Source organism: Sturnira hondurensis, unplaced genomic scaffold, assembly GCF_014824575.4.
Source record: "Sturnira hondurensis isolate 20B ecotype Veracruz unplaced genomic scaffold, ASM1482457v3 Scaffold0007865, whole genome shotgun sequence".
Taxonomy (NCBI): Eukaryota; Metazoa; Chordata; class Mammalia; order Chiroptera; family Phyllostomidae; genus Sturnira; species Sturnira hondurensis.
This window is the reverse complement of record NW_028080496.1, coordinates 13,120,908-13,137,107: the sequence shown is the minus strand read 5'-3', so window position 1 is coordinate 13,137,107 and position 16,200 is coordinate 13,120,908. Positions and strand designations below refer to the sequence as shown.

The following is a 16,200-nucleotide window of genomic DNA, read 5'->3' as shown; positions in this document are numbered from 1 at the left end:
TTGAGCAGCTCTAAGAAATCTGACTGCTAACCTCTGAAGTTGGAGCAGAGGAACACTTACATTCCTGAATGGTGCCCAGAGCTGGTGATCACTCAGAGCCACGCCTCCTCTGGAACTCTCTGGGACTTAGGTCATCCAAGAACAAACAAGTCCTTTCTTGATCAGGAAGAACCTTGCACTGCAGCTCCACCTGAAAAAGTACAAAGAAACACGTGCATTTGCGTCATGTGCCTAGGTCCAATTTATGTCATCCTCTTTCCCACAATGGGCCTTGCAACTGTCACCTCATCTGTCCCTGATGGACACCTGAATGCTTGCATCATATGCCATGAATGTAAGTTGGTTGATAAATGTATTGCATGTGTTCGTGGGCAGAGGCCACCTTAGGTGAACAAGTCATAGCACTCATCATAGGCCACGAGTCCCCCCTGCCATCAAAAGAAGGCCATTTCACTAAAATACATAAAAATGGCAACTTTTAGAGCTGAAAGAGATCCTAAAATGTGCCAAGAACCTCTCTGCATGGTCCCAATGGGCTGTTACAGAAGCCCATATATACGATTGTAGAAATAGGGTATGTGCTTCCTGACAAGATAAGGACACTCACCCCAAATCCATCAATGACAAATTCTCAACTAGTCCAATGAAAATCCTATCACTAACTTAGGACGATCCCTGATGTTGAGACCCTGAGTGGAGCATGCATGAGTGTGACTGAAAGGCAGCTGTCCCTCACTGCTGCCTGTGCGGGGCATCCACGTGCTGGACCTCAGATCCGATGAGAACGACGGTTGGAGTTCTCACTCATTTTGTTCAGCTTTTCCAAGGAATGCATTTTGAAGGAGTCATCATCGATCCAAGCACATTTTGTCAAACTGCGTCATTTAGCAGGTGTTTTGGGGTGGCTTGTTGGGAGAGGTAACAACCTCAGAGTCTTCCAACAACCTGGAGCACCCAGGTCCCAGACACTGATCAAGTGGACAGTCAACCCACTCTTAGAGGGAGACCTCACATGCCACTCGGGACAAACAAGCCACCTGGAGCAGCTCTAAAAACTGCAGAAGCCAATGGCTGAACTCAGAGCAGAAGAATGCTTACCTTCCTGAGGGACACCCAGGTGTGATGTGGACACACTCCCAGGAGGCTGAATCATTCAGACAGAGAGCGGTCTCCTCCTCTTGGCTGAGAAAGAACCATGCACAGCAGCTCTGCCTGACAAGTGGAAAGAAACACATTCCAGTCTCAGACCCACAGCAGTTCCAGTTCATTTCATCCTCCCCTCTCAGCAGGCCTTGTGTGGACTGTCACCTACTTCTGTCCCTGCCGGGAGACAGACGCTTTTTGTGGTACTGTGCATGTAGGTTAGTCTGTACGTATGCTGCATTTATGCAAAGACAGAGGCCTCCTCGTCTGAACCTCCTGCTGCCCTGTGTCCAGGACACCAGCCACAACCCCCACCTGCCCTAAAAAAAACATTTGTTTCTTAGAAAACTGTACAAAACTGGTGAACGGTCCTTCAGGGATTTCTAAAATGCACCAAAGACTCCCTCTTCAATATCGACTTTCTTGGAACCACAGTGCACACCGGTCCTTCACAAAGCTCTGATGACGGTGCACGGATCCCAATCCAGCACACACTCATGAGTGACCTGCACTTGATGGAGACACAGCAACTGCAGAGAAAATGGACCACTCACCACACGCCTGGTATCGGGAAGCCCTGGCTTCACAGGCCCAAGTTCAAAGAGAGGGTTCAAGTGACTTTAGGCAAGGGCCACGATCCCACACCGTGAGCCAAAGGCTCTCTGTGGGACAAATCGAAACCGGCTGGGTATTGGTGATTTTCACCTGTTGGGACTCACAGGGGGGACACAATTGGACTAGGCCACATTTGCACCCAGAAATGAGACATTTCCCATCCAGAGGAACTCAGGGCTCTGACACTGAAACAAGAGGTGGCCAGGTAGCTACTGTACGATCATAAAACTACTAGCAAACCAACCCCAATGCCATGATCCCTGGATAAAAATGGTAAGCCCACGAAGAAACATTGTCATAGTCAGGAATCCTGACCACTGCCTGTAGGCGCAGAACCCACAGTGTCCACCCTCAAGGCCCTGAGATGTCTCTACAAGCTGAAAATGAAGATGTCACAGGAGCACATAGAGAAAGCACATCCCAGGGACCACTCTACCACCTGTCATCTCCAAACCTGCCATTTCCATCTGGTCCATCAGCCACCACCCGGCCTTGACTTCAAGGCTGCAGGCTCAGCTGAGTCCCTGGTTGGCCATCTGGCAAGTAGACTGGGTGACAAGCCAAATAGGAGAAGCTGAACTGCAGCGCCAGGGCCTCATGGGTGCTATGGCCTTCCTCCAAACCTAAAGGCGGATCAACGTCCTCAACTAGACAACTGGAAAAACGGACTCACCAATGACCAAGGCAGGAGCTCTCATGAGAAATCCTGGAAATTATAGCTCTTGAGCTCCACTCAGAGACCCCCAAGGGCTGTATCTGAAGCAAGACCTTGCTCATGACACACCCAGGCCATGGTCACTACAGTCCTGCTCCACAGCCACACTGCAGCACTGTCAGGATGAGAATCTGAGCTAGCTGACAAAATACAAGCCTAGATACACACCACTGATCATAAACACCCAACAAAATATTTTAAAATTCCTCACAGTCAGTAGGAGGCTCCCTAATGCTGATGCCTTGAATGGAGAGTGCATGAGAGTGAACAAGGGGAAGCTGTCCCTCTCTCCTGCCTGCCCTGGGCCCTCCATGTGCTGGACCTCAGATCCGATGAGAACGACGGTGTGGAGTTCTCACTCATTTTGTTCAGCTTTCCAAGGAATGCATTTGAGTAAGTCATCATTGATCCAAGCACGTTATGATACATGGGGTAATTTAGCAAGGCCGGTTGGGCACTTCACTGGGAGAGTCAATCACCTCAGTCTCCTCCAGTGGCCTACAGGTTCCACATCCCATCCACTGAGAAAGAGGAACACGCAATCACGCTTGGAGGGGGACCCTATGGGCCACTGAAGACACCAAACAAGCCACCTCTGAAAAGTTTGGTAAGTAATGGCTGAATTGAAACTAGAGGAACACTTACCTTCCTGAATGGTCTGCAGGCCAAGCGCTCACTCGGGGCCACACCTCCTCTGGGACTCCCAGTGACCTGTCTTCCAGGGAGAGACAGGTCTTCAAGACTGGGTCTTCATGAAGAACCTCGTGCTGCAGCTCCACCTGAGAAGTAGACAGAACATTCATGTGTCTGAGCAATGTACCCAGGTCCTCGGACATTTAATCCATGACATGTTCTCCTTGTGTTTGTCACCTACTTCTGTCCCTGACACATGACTGGGGGCTTGTGTGATGCCATGCATGTGGGTCAGTGTGCAAATCTGCTGCACGTGCTCACAGACAGAAGCATCCTCATCTGAACTAGCAAGCCCCGGGCACTGACCACTAGTCACAACCCCTGCCTGCCACTGAAGGAAGACCCATTCCTTCAAAAATGTAAGCTAACGTTTTGACCCAAAGGGGCTCCAAACATATGCCAGGAGCCCCTCTGCCATATCCAGTCCCTTCTACGTGAAGGGCACACCACTCCTCACGCTCATGACGGTGTGGGGAAAGCCAACTTGAACACTGAGTCCCAGAGCATACTCCTGCATGATCTACACTTGATGGGAAGAGTGACCGGAGAGAAAATGACCACTGACAGCGTATTTGATTCAGGGAGCACACCAGCTATTAAGGCCGAAGTGCAGAGAGAGGGGTCAAATGACTTCAGCCAAGTCACCTGTTTGTGAACAATGAGCCAAAAGCCCTCCATGGGCCGACATGAGCCAGGAAGAACACAGGAAGCAAGGACAATGGAAACCAGGCCATGTTTGCACCGAGACTGCCATTCCCACACAGGGGAATTGAAGGCTCTGACATTTGAAAAACATTAAAATACTAAGGGTTTGTTGTCAAAGGCAGCCTTCTTGCAGCTGTATGTCAAGTACCCCAAAAGTGGGCCACCCTGGGCAGCTGTGACCAGCAGGGAACAGAGTGGTAAAGATATCAACATTTCTTGCATATGATGGCCCCATGGGATTCAAGGTTATGACCTCACAGTGCTCCAATTCACCATTCATAAAGACAGGAGGAAGAAATCACAATGCATAATTATTTTTCCCAAGGCAGAAACCTGTTCCCAGCTGTGTGCTGGGGATCCTGGCTCTCACCAGCTCCGACATTCCAAAAGGCTAGCATCAAATGATCAATCCCAACCCCTCTATAGGACTCGGCACCCACCTGAGGCAAGTGAACAGCACTCTCCCGACTAGCACTTTGATCTGGGAAACCATCTACCAGGGTGAAAAAAAAGAAAGAAGTTCTGGGAGCAACTCAAATCGCAAATGGGCATTGGGGTACTGGACCACACCCAAGATACTAGAAATAAAATCACAGATGCCACTTTTACGAAACTGAATCAGTAATGGAACAAAGGTCAGACACACTATCACAGACAGGAACACCTGCTTTTCCTAAGTGCCACCGACACCCACGCAATCCACCCCATCATAACCTGAGAGGTTCCTGTGAGCGGATGATGAAGCCAGTAGAAACAACAATGGGACAGTACCACCCACGGAAGCCCTAGAACCACAGGATGACCTGTCCTCCCCAGGCCACTGGTCACCACTCCGACTTCATTTCAGACCTAGGGCCATAAGCACAGTCCCTGGGTGGCCATGTTGGGCAATCAGCTGAGTTACAGGAGCTGCCAACATCACACCAGGGCCTATCAGCCCCCTGTCCCCACCTGCATCGCCAACCTAGCAAAAATTTCTGCACGGAGACAAAAGTCCAGAACAGGTTCCCCAAACTGCAAGCACTAGGACTCTAATCAGAAATCAAAGAAGCTTTGTCTCTTTGGCTCCTCACGCAGAGCCCCAAGACCTGCATCATCTCCAGGAAGAGCATGATGAGAAAACTTCCAGGCCAAAAACTCAATGCCACAGCAATGCTGTACCCACATACGTGTGTTGGAACGAAAATGTGTGCTACGTAAGAAAACAGAGTGACTGCCCACACACCCAAATACCATCCATATTAAACCACCAAACAATCCAATTAAAAATACAGACAGTAAGTGAGGAAGCTCCTGTGTGGAGTGTGTATGAATGTGACTGAGGGGCCGCTGTCCCTACTCGTGCCTGCCCCGGCCCTCCATGTGCTGGACCTCAGATCCGATGAGAACGACGGTTGGAGTTCTCACTCATTTTGTTCAGCTTTTCCAAGGAATGCATTGTGAGGGACTCATCATCGATCCAAGCACGTTCTAGGATCCAGGACGTGTTACCAAGTCCGGCTGGGTGGCTCACTTATTGAGATCATGACCTCAGCATCCAACACTGGGCTGAAGCATGCAGATCCCAGCCACTGACAAAGAGGGACAGTCAGTCACCTCCTTGAGCAAAAACCACATGCCATTGAATGACATGTGGACAGGGGGACACAGTTGGGTCTGTGAAATCCTATTCCAAGTAGGAGAATACAAGTCACAGGCAATCTTACCTTCTGAAGAGATCCACATGCATGGTGCACACCTGGGGCCGCACTCCATCCAGAACTCCCGAGCACCTCTTCCCATCAAAAGAAAGACAGGTTCTCTCTTTCTGGATGCTGGTAAGTTTGCACAGCCACCCCACCTGGGAAGTATAGAGAAATCACATGCACATTTGAGAAATGTACTCAGAAACTGACACACTGAACATATACACAATAATTCAAGCAGCTATATAAGCTGAGGCTGCAGGTGGAACATGAAAGAGAGTGACAAATAGGCAGCTGTCCACCTCTCCTGCCTGCCCTGGGCCTCCATGTGCTGGACCTCAGATCCGATGAGAACGACGGTTGGAGTTCTCACTCATTTTGTTCAGCTTTTCCAAGGAATGCATTTTGAGGGAGTCATCATCGATCCGAGCACACTCTGGGATGAAGGTCATGTTACCAAGGCTGGCTGTGAGGCTCACCTAGTGAGCCAGTGACCTCAGTGTCCCACACCTGCCTGGAGCATACAGATGCCAGCCACTGAGTGGAAAGGACAGTCCAGGCACTTAGAGAGCAAAACCCCACAATGCTGGAGACACATGGACAAGCTGCCACAGGTAGGTCTAGGAAATCCTAACGCAGATCACAAAACACAGGTCAGAGAAATGCTTACCTTCCTGAACAGTCTGCACCCACGGTGTGCACAGCGTCGCACCCCCTTCCAGGATTCCCACATAGCTTCGGCCATCAAAGGAAAAAAGCAGGTCGTCTCTTCACGGCTGATGGCGAACCTTGCATGGCCACCACACCTGGGAAGTGTAGAGAAATCCTATGATCATATGAGAAACTCTCCTAGATTCTCAGGTAACATGACCCTTACACTGACCTTTCCCCCAGGTAAGCCTGGCACCTGTCTGTCATGCACCTCTGCCCTTTAGCAGTGACCGAAGGCATGTGTCACACCAGGAGGCAGGCAGTTTATACAGGTGTGTGTGTGAGTGGTTCTGACAGAGGACTCAGCTCCTGAACACGCACAGCCTAGGACAGATTTCTAGCCTCACACCCTGCTGCTGACCAACAAAACACGGAACCTTTGAGGACAGGATCTAATTCTGACCTCAAGAGACTAGAAGTTGCGTACGGGCTCCTTTGCAGCTGGCTCATCTGCCACTCACAGCCATTTTGGCACAGCCCCTCCTGACTGTGAGTTTGATGTCACCCTGCACATTGTCTCCCTGCAGCCTCTGCAGGTGAACTTCTCTGATGGAAACCCACCGGCTACAGAAACAACACACCACCAAAGTAAATCTGGACACTGACAGTGACACGGGGCCCAAGTTACCCTCAGGAATCTTAAGTGACTTCTGGCCAGGCACATGTTCCTCCTAACTCACTCAAACACCCTCAGCAGAACAGAAAGCAAGCAGAGGAGTATCTATGGACTTTACTCACCGCGACCGTGAAATACAGGAGGGAGTTGTCACCCATCTGGACATATTCCACGATGCAGGGAAATTCAGGACAGCAGGCTCAGCGGGTCTCCTTGGAACTCGATGACACCCCAGCTCTCCAGAAGCCTGAGAATCCAGATCCCAGCCAGAGAGCAAGTGGAACTCTCAATCTACTGTCGGAGTGAAGCCCTCATATACCACTGGAGACACACCTATAGTCTTTCTAGCAGCACTATGAAGACTTCAAGGGAATGGCAGAACCCAGGGCCAAGGGATGCTTACTTGGTGAGCCGTCGCAAAGCATGGTACACACCCAGGACCATAGTTTTTTTCAAGGATGTCCAAACACCTGCAGTCATTAAATAACAGAAAGGTCTTCTTTTGTTGGCCAATAATAAGCCTTGCTTGTCATGTCCACCAGTCAAGTTCGGAGAAATCATGCATGCTTAGGAAAGTTACTTCAGGGCAGGCTCTGTTACAGTCAGTCATGGACAATACCTAACTTGTGCCAGTTCGTTGTTTTACGCACTTCGTGTTCCAGAGAAAACTGTGATGAGAACAGGACATGTCCCCATTCAGCCATCTTGGTGTTCGTCCACCTCTGGGCTTCATTACGCTGACTTCTAACAAAGTTCAATTACAACTTGTCAAAGTAACCTTCTTGATTGGAGCCCAGAACTTCATGAAATACAGGCAAATATCATGTGCACAGTCTTTTGAAGTATCTTCAAGGAACACAGTCTTAAACATTTTAATTTTTCATCCATTGCAACATGGGACTTCAACATATTCTCGTTCCTTGTTGTGGTTATATTACAAAGGATAAATAAACACACAGTTCATCATAAAAACGGTTAGAATATAAAGAATAAATATCTCAATCATAAATAGTTAACACAAATATATGTAAATTTACTTTATCAATATTTATACATATTGTGTCTTATGGACACCAGTATGCACAGAAAATACAACCTGCTGACATACAGAAAAAATTTCAGATTATTCTCCTATACAAAGAGAATAATTTGCTTCCATAATATATAATGAACCCTTTCAACAAGAATAACTTCATCAAGAGAACAACTGATCTATTCCTAAAATATGAAACACCAATCCGCAGGTGGTAAGACCTTCTGCATAAGGCAGCCAAGGAGCAGAGAGACCACTGTTGTTGTTGATGAATGTTTCCATCAAATAATGATTTAACAACAAATAATGATTATATTTCATACATGAAATTCATTCCCTCTCCACCTAATTAACCCAAAATTATAACCTTTGTGAGGCCGACACAGTGTAAATGTTGAACAATGTTTTATTCAGAAAAAAAAATAAAATACTTTCTCGTTCTTCATCATTTAACATCTTCATGACCTTAGAATGATCTGATTAAATTTAACATATAATTTTCCACATCCAAAGAGCTAATTAAAGCAAAATCTTAAAAATGTAGCAATGATCTGTAATAATGTTATGGATCTGATCAAGATATCCGAATATGATTCCCTTAAATGTGGGTCAGCATTGTGACACCATCATTAGTTCATTGCAGGGGTGTCTAGCCCATGGCCGAAGGGCTGCATATGGCCCAGGATGACTATGAATGCGGCCTGACACAAAATTCTAAATTTCCCTATAACCTCTTTTTTGTGCATCAGTTTTCATTAGTGTTTGTTTGTTTTACATGTGTCTCAAGACAACTCTTCTTTTTCCAACGTGGACCAGAGATGCCAAAAGGAAATGGAGCTTACTCTTGCAAAAGCACATCACAGTGAAATACGGAATTGTAAAAAAAAAAAAGAAACAATTTTCCTAAATTGTACATAATGTCAGTCTACGACAAACACATATAAAGTAAAATTTAAAATTCAGAAATGAGGATGAAGACACTCACCATGCAAGGCCCATTGATGAAGACACATCTCCTCCAGGAAAGCACCACGGAGGAACAGACTTCGGGATGCTGCATGGAGCCCAAGGCAGACATTGACGGCAAAGGGTCCCTGTCTAGCTCCTCACCTCTGCTCTCTCAAGTGTGGGACCTTTGTCAGCCCTTCCACCTCAGAAAAAATGACGTAAGAGAAGCAAAGATATAAGGTCAGAACATAGTCTACAGAAGTAACAAAAAGTGATTCCACTATCAATACATAACAAAGGCATGCTGGGCTCCACTACCTACACCCAGCCCAACATTAATGGGACTTTCAGCATCCATCCCAACTGCCTGTTTCCTTTCTCATTCAACATTTTCACACACTCATTGATGATTCCAGAATGTGTTTCCTGTACACACGTCTGTTCTACAACTCTGTTCAGAGGGAGTGGCCTGAAGTCAGTCCTGGGTCACTGCACACCTGGTGGCACACATGACCTCACTACCTGGGACACTACAGGTGATGCTACCATGAAGAGGTCACCAGAGCCAGGCTCTCCCTGCTCCTGGTTGAGGGCTACTCATCTGGACCTCAGACTAAGATCTGGAACGAGTCCCTCAGATCCTTAGAAAACTGTGCTCCTCCCTGATGTAGAGAGGAACCTGCCACCACACATGCACAGTCACAGCCAGGCCCCTGGGGTGCAGGCTGACCGCCTACTGCCTTCTGAAGGTCCGGACATTCTAAACAGAAACTTCAAAAACAGATTTTCTTTAATAAAAGAATCAATACTAGAGATTCTTTTAACGAAGCAGGCATGTAAACACTGCTGCGGGAGAAATCTACCACNGATCTGGAACGAGTCCCTCAGATCCTTAGAAAACTGTGCTCATCCCTGATGTAGATCAGAACCTGCCACCACACATACACAGTCACAGCCAGGCCCCTGGGGTGCAGGCTGACCGCCTACTGCCTTCTGAAGGTCCGGACATTCTAAACAGAAACTTCAAAAACAGATTTTCTTTAATAAAAGAATCAATACTAGAGATTCTTTTAACGAAGCAGGGATGTAAACACTGCTGCGGGAGAAATCTACCACAAAACACTCTCCACTGAGCCTTGGAAGACAGAGTCTGAAGAATTTCAACTACTGACATCATTGGCCATGACACACACAGGCCACTTTAACAGCACCCAACAATTGCTCACCTCAAGTATGGGAGTGGATCTTGCCTTTGACCTGCAGCAAAAAAGCAAGAATGTAAATCACATGAGAAAATACGGGGCACATTCATTTAAGAGTGAAGTACACAAGTTGGTTGTTTTATTCATTTATCATACAGGCAACCCCACATTTCCAATGTGGCCACATGAATGCAGTGGCTTCTTTATCACCCTCGGCATTACAAACTTCTCTCTCCCTCCAAGTTCTTCACTCTGCAATAGTCAGTAATCATTCCTACCACACCATGCAAAGTAAGGAGGTAGCAATTTTATCTTTGAATGTGAAATTCTATAGTTGTATTCCATCAAATAAAGACTTGATGAGAATGCTCAGAGATGGGGGAAAGGAAGGACATAGATAAGGGTGCTGTGAGACATATGTTGTACAAGAACTTGGGAAATATATTACAAACAGCATAGACACATGCTGGGGGAACAACACTAAGAATACAAACACAGGCAATAGAGTTTGATTAGATAAATGGAAATGATAAAAGGAACCAAATGGAACTAAGTTATTAGAGGGGTCAGATATAAGAGGAATGAGATGAAGGAAGCATGATGTCTCTTCAATTTCACCTATATTCCCTGTAGTATCTTTTAACAGAAGTCCTGAATCAATTCAGTTTTCATGTCTTCATGCTATGGAAAGTTTCTTCGGTGATATTAACTTATTTGAAAACTAGCCCTGATCAGTGTGGCTCAGTTAGTTGGAGCATCATCCCAACAACCAAAAATGTCTGGGTTTGACTCCAGTCAGGGCATTTCCACTTTCAATCTCCTATCAAGACAACAGATCCATGGTTCCTTCTCTTTCCCATCATCTCTGGAATCAGTAAAAATGTCCTCAAGTAAGCATGAAAAAATGTGTGTACATGTTTAAAGACTAAAGTCTACCTTTGTTTTAGAGAATGTCCATCAAATTGGGTCTGATGTTTCCCCCTAAATTGAGTTTCGCCAAGTTTTGTCTAAGATGCTATAGAAATGAGTGTTATTCTCAGTGCCTCCCATCAGTGACAGCAGATGGCACATCACTGTGGGAACTTTCACCACCGAATTCAGGAAGTGTCTGCTAGGTTCTCCATGTGAAATTTTTTTCTCTATGTCACTGAGAAGTATGTTATGGAACAGATAGCTAAAGACCATAACAATAACGTTTCCCCTCAAATTTTCTTCCAGAAGTTATACCATCCCATGATGGCTCCTGTTGAAGCAACAATTATTGTTGCCAAATGTTGAGTTTTAGTACCCTATATTCTGTTCATTTTCTGTAATAAACTTTACTTTTTCCTATTTGCCCATTCATTCATTCATTCATTCATTCATGTGTTAGTTTAACCACATTAAAAATATCTTACCGCCATTAATGGTCTCCTCATCCTTGAAGACATACACAGCAACTTGTATCCAAGTCAAAGCCAGAAGTGGCTCCCAGCGGGGTGTCTCTCATGCCTCTGTGACAGACAATTTTAGGAACACTTCACTGCTGTCTCCTGCTCTCATCTTCCTCCTGCAGGATTGTCAACAATCCGGAGCCCAGCTCTGAGTGTCTCGTACACTGTGTCCCTCCGAACACCAGGAAAGAAAAGAGAGAGGTTAGAGGAGCACGGCACATGCCTTACTTTATGCACCAGTCATGTTTCTGAACACATTTTAGCCACTGCTGTGACATACTCAGGGACTTATGTCCTAAATCCCCTCCTTCTTGTTATTATTTTGACCAATATTTCACCTTGTAGATCAGAATTATTAATTGTACTTTTTAAGACACAGGTGTTATGTTTAGAAACTTAGAATCAGTAGAGAGAACTGGGGGGGGGGAGTAAACTCACAGTGGAAGACATTCAAAGGGGGTAGAGTTTAGAATCCAGAGCATGCAGTCATCAATTACAGTTAGAAACAATATCCTAATTAATTCTGACATTCTCATTCACATCGTTTGTGGATTGCCTGTTCACTCTGAGATCCTCACGGACTATTCCCTGCAGTCCTTCAGCACGTGTCTGGGTATTTGCTGTCACGGGTCTGTACTGAGGTTGGTCCTTTCCATTTAGTGACACCCCCCAAATTGGCCATTTCTCTTGGACTCTGGTCTCTTTCCACATGGCACTCCAGTGCTCTGTGATGTGCTTCCCGCTGAGGAGCAGTGGCCTGTCTCCTAAGCATGGGTACCCTGTATTTCTGGAGGGTATCTTTGCAGGTTTATACCACAAGTTTTCCCACAAATCAGTGTCCTCTTCATGGCTCTCTCCTACCTCAATACTTACACATTTTAACCTGAGGAATTGTACTAAGAAGTCTCGAAACACTGACCCAAAGTCAAAGGGAGAATGACTATGACACCTAAGAAATGTACATTCCCCACAAAAAAAATTGGTTTTGCTCCATCCATTTAGCAAACCAGAAGTATTTTTAATCGTTACCTTTCAAAGGTTGTGACTATATGGGTTTTTTCATAAGCTGTGAATGATAGGATGAATTACAGAGTCAAACTCAACCTCAAAATGGCCTCTATTTATTGTTTAAAAAAGGAAGAGCCTGCCTGGCATGGTTATTGTTAATATCAAATGAGATAATCCATGAAAAACTGTTTACCTCTCAGTGTGTGCTACAAACCCTGTAAGTTCATTAAGTGCCACACAGAACTGAAATACACATTTGAAACCAGGCACAACACCCACAAAAATGAAACAACCAAATAATGGCCAGAACTCACTATCACCATTTTTAATATGCTTCCCATAAAATTAGTTTATTGACCATATCCAAAGGAACACAAACATAGTTTACTTCACATTAATGAAATACAGTATTAATGCCTAAAACAGAGTTAACAATCCAGTAACTGGTGAAAAAATGAACTTTCAAAAAAACCTAGATTTTCATAACAATTAATTTGAGCATACATTACTATATGTAACTAAATACATCCCAATTGGCTAAATAGATCATCAATACCCCAAGCATTAGGACTTGATAACAGGTTACTCTTCTAATGTTACAAGTATAACTAAGGCTGCAATAAGGACTCTTGGGTTTACACACATCTTTGAACACCCCCTATTATATCCTCTAGGTAAATTTCTAAAACTAAATTGTTAGTCAAAATGTGCTGATTTCCATGTAATACATATCTTTCACTGTCTCCAGCAAGGATTTTTAATGCATTAAGAGTCCAAAATTCTCCTTTTTTGTACTTCTTAATCTGATAGGTGAAAAAGTCAAACTGTTGATTTGTTTCACTATGTGTGAAAGTGTCCACACATTTAATTTATGTTTATAATTATAATTATTCCATATGCTCTTGGCCATGCACAGTACTTTCCTGTTATGAATTCTTATGTATGGACTTTCCTGATTTTAGACTGGGATGCCTGTTATTTTTTTTTAATTAATTTGAGTCAATCTTTCATACACTATTAACACTAAATTTGTCACATGAGTTTCAAAGGAACCATACACATATTTTTAATTGACTAAAAAATATGGAGTAACACCAATTTCATTTTCAGTTGGTATCTTGTAGATTCTCTTTCTCTCCACTAAACCCACAATGCAGCTAATGAACAAACACGATTCAATGTGGAAATCACAGTTTACTTAAAGATTGTCTCTATTTGCTATGCTCGTATACAAGAGTGAATAAAAGTAGGTTATAATTACAGTTCATGTGGAAAATACTACACTTATCAATAAATAACAATGCAAGAATAAACTCAGTGTTCTGCATACTCACAACTATGAACCTACTTTTTCCCACACCTGTATTGACTCTTAAATTTTCATAAATGAGGTTAAATTACACTCTTGGAATAAACCAATCCTATTCTGAGGTGCTGAACCAATTTCAATAGCTCCGATGAAGTCAAAGCCACCAAAGTCAGTGCCCAAGGAGAGTGAACAGTGCAAGGGAGTGGAGAGAGAACCTTTAGAGTGCAACTGTGCCAAGGGGAAAAGAAGAGCGGCAGGATTTTGGGACACCAACTTGGGCACCTTACAGGTTGAAAGGTGGCAGAAATGCTACCATCTATCAGTTATAACTGGAGAGGACTCATATCACTCCAAGCCTTTACGCAGTGTAATTTTTTACATAATTTAAGTTATACTGGCTACTCGTACTCATTTATAGCATTCTCTTTTGAAAGAAAGGAGCTATAATGAATCTTCAATAAAAATAAAATGGAAAACTGAAACTCAGATATTTTTACCATGTATGTGGGCTGAGTTAATTTCTCTTTCAACCAGTGATCTAGAGTTCAGGGACTGGGAGATTCACACCCATAGCCTGTGTTGTAATTCAGTGTTACTGAAACACACACAGCCTGACTCATCCCATTGTACACTGTGCGTGGCGGCTTCCACACACTAAGAGCTGAGCACACTGGCTGTAACAGACCACAAAGTCTGAAAGACTGGGACTGCCCGTCATCTGGCCCTTTACTGGAAAGGCCTGCCAATCAATGATCCAGTTTAAAAGACTGTGGAGATATAATTCCATGTCAGTAAAAATGAGTTTTAAAATACAGAATCCAGCAGGACTGAAAAAGCAGCATCCTCATATTTAATCCAAATTTTATCACGTGAGGCTGACATAAAATGGAGGCATATCTATTTTTATCAATTCAACTGTAGTAATAAGAACAGAGTTTGTGCTGGGGGAGGGGTCCGGAGTCCTCACTCTCCCCTTTACCCCTCCTTCAATCCATCATGACCTCAGAGCCCACCGCCACCACTGTGGGGCAAAGCTTGCCATTGCCTCGCTCCTTTGACTCATATACCTAACGGCAGAAGCAATGAATAGACAAATGGGTAATGTGACGAATGATGGATGGGTAAGTGGATGATGGACAGGCAGAGATCCACACACAGAATATGAAAGGCAAACTGACAGATTAAAGAGAAAAGTTAACTTTCTTAGAACTGCATGCTTCTGTCTCCACTGTCACAAATATCTGACACGTACAATGGAAGATTGTTTCTAACTTTCTAAGGTTATAGGACAGCTGATGTCTCAGTGATGGCATACATTAAAGACACTGCCACATGCAGAAGTCATGTCACGGTGGAATAACACACCTTTCAAATCACACAGATACAGTCTTTTCTCTGTACCATTACCTCTCTTATTCTTTTACTATAAATGCCATAAAAGCTAAACTAGCGACCTAAAAACATGTGATGGTTATTTCTGTACGTCTCCAGGGTAAGACAAGAATACAAACCATCCCCTGTCAAAGGAGCCCATTTTATCAAAACCTTGCAACAGACACACAGAGCAAGACATAAACAAGCCTTTGAGTCCTTCATAACTGCTTTTGTTAAAGTCTTTATCGAATCCGGTTCAGCTAACCAAAACCTGTTTCCGCTATTTTGTATACCAACTAATCAAAGAAATAAATGGATATATCCAATAAAAACTGGAAAACCATGGGACATTATCTTGGATGTAAAAGTGGGGAAGAAAGAAGGCAAACCACAATTCTGTGTTCAGTAACAACATCCCTCAATAAAAAAGACACTGTCAGATAAAGGGAAACTAAGAACCATTACCACTAGTCATTACTCTGGTGCTACAAGAAGTCCTCCGGGAAGACAAATAATCGTTACCAGGAGGAAACATGTATTTTCAGAATAGGATAACTGCAATGAAACTGATTAATATTTAAGTACCTACAAAATATTTTTCCACCTTAAATTCTTTAAAATAAATAATAGGTACTTGAAACAATTATACCACTGGTTGCAACAAGCCCTAAGTATAGTATATATAGATATGACACACAGGATGGGGCACACGTAGGTTTACAGTCATTCATCTGGAAAACAGTTATGATTATAACAGTACCTTTAACAACTGTTTCTCACACACACAACTGTGCACCTCCATCTTCCCCACCCCGTACATGACAATTCTATCATCAAATGGGGCAAACTGGGAANCCACTAGTCATTACTCTGGTGCTACAAGAAGTCCTCCGGGAAGACAAATGATCATTACCAGGAGGAAACATGTATTTTCAGAATTGGATAACTGCAATGAAACTGATTAATATTTAAGTACCTACAAAATATTTTTCCACCTTAAATTCTTTAAA

General features: G+C 44.1%; 5 non-coding genes across 5 annotated transcripts; all 5 read right to left on the bottom strand.

The window, feature by feature from the left end:
- Nucleotides 1-764: 764 nt before the first annotated feature.
- LOC118992133 (small nucleolar RNA SNORD116) lies at nt 765-858 on the bottom strand. The gene has a single exon (XR_005067577.1). It is a non-coding gene; the product is annotated as a small nucleolar RNA SNORD116 (small nucleolar RNA).
- Nucleotides 859-2,791: 1,933 nt separating this feature from the next.
- On the bottom strand, nt 2,792-2,884 carry LOC118992128 (small nucleolar RNA SNORD116). The gene has a single exon (XR_005067572.1). It is a non-coding gene; the product is annotated as a small nucleolar RNA SNORD116 (small nucleolar RNA).
- Nucleotides 2,885-5,238: 2,354 nt separating this feature from the next.
- Nucleotides 5,239-5,332, bottom strand: LOC118992136 (small nucleolar RNA SNORD116). The gene has a single exon (XR_005067580.1). It is a non-coding gene; the product is annotated as a small nucleolar RNA SNORD116 (small nucleolar RNA).
- A 557-nt stretch (nt 5,333-5,889) lies between these two features.
- Nucleotides 5,890-5,983, bottom strand: LOC118992132 (small nucleolar RNA SNORD116). The gene has a single exon (XR_005067576.1). It is a non-coding gene; the product is annotated as a small nucleolar RNA SNORD116 (small nucleolar RNA).
- A 3,484-nt stretch (nt 5,984-9,467) lies between these two features.
- LOC118992103 (small nucleolar RNA SNORD109A) lies at nt 9,468-9,533 on the bottom strand. The gene has a single exon (XR_005067551.1). It is a non-coding gene; the product is annotated as a small nucleolar RNA SNORD109A (small nucleolar RNA).
- Nucleotides 9,534-16,200: the final 6,667 nt, after the last annotated feature.